Below are 1209 nucleotides of genomic sequence, written 5' to 3'. Positions count from 1 at the left end.
GCACAGCACCGCCCGCCCCCGCAGCCAGGGCGCCGCGGCACTAATGGCCGCCGGGGGCGGGGCCGCTCATCGCCATGCTAATGAGGGTGCATATGCATGAGGGGCGGGATCCCTTATCTACATGCGAACGAGGGCGGGGCCGGCCGCGGTGCAAACAGCCGGCGGGGGCGGGGCCGGGCTCATCGCCATGCTAATGAGCTCTCGCATATGCATGAGGGGTGCCCCGCCCCTCGGCCCCGCCACGCCGCTGTGTTTGTGTCGTGCGGGCGGTGGCGGCCCCCGGGTGTCCCCTCTGCCCCACCTCCAGACAGCGCGCCGCGAAGGTAATTAGCGATGTCCCCATGGGCTTTGGTGGGGCGCCCGTCTGAGTGCCTCATCAACATTAATGAGCCGCTCTGGATGCCCTCGGGATGGGGAGGGAGGTGTTGGTGACCCTGCGTACAGATGCCGTGCCAGGACACAAGAGAGGTTTCAAGCCAAAACGACGCTAATGTCGTTTCCTACCAAGAGGGGAAAAAATGGCAAAAAGTCATACTGACTACAGCCCTTCACCACTCTTCATCTGGTTTTCTTGTAACCATGCACGTGAATGGATTTCTTACTCCTTTAGGCCATTCAGATGAACTCCACCCTCTCATCTGAGTGCCACCTCCCTCTGGGTGTCACAGCCCCATATTCATCCCGTTCTGAACCTGGTCAGAGGTTGCAGTGTGCGGTGAGTTCACCCTGGTCCTTTGCATGTCCACCGCCTCGGCTGGGGGCAGGCTGCTGCTCCAGTGCTGTCCTGTGCCTTTAGATAATGCCTTACTGCCCAGGATGTTTCTAGACACCCAAAACACTCGGCAATGGCCATATTACAATGAAGAAGAAGTTCTGCTGTTAGACCTGCTTTCAGGGAATTCCTTCTTCCCTTCCTCTCCCCCATTTTGTGAAGATACACAGCAACAATGTCATGTGTGGATAATCTTACACACTTGTACAGATGTGCACCCTTTGCCAATACATAATGACAGACAGCTGTTATCRTGTTCCCAAATGACATAATAACATCAGCAAGCTAGACATGCTCCTCCTCTCTACAAAACCAAAAAAATCCCAGAATAGCCACGCATGGAATCTTTGGTGAAGGAACTTGTCCTGTACAGCACTGGAGCTGTGAGGGGAGGCAAGGACAGCAATCCATGCTGCCTCCTGCTTATTTTCCCAAGA

Source organism: Malurus melanocephalus, unplaced genomic scaffold (assembly GCF_030028575.1).
Source record: "Malurus melanocephalus ecotype Western Australia unplaced genomic scaffold, MMel_1.1 scaffold_114, whole genome shotgun sequence".
Lineage (NCBI taxonomy): Eukaryota > Metazoa > Chordata > Aves > Passeriformes > Maluridae > Malurus > Malurus melanocephalus.
This window is presented reverse-complemented; position numbering follows the sequence as displayed.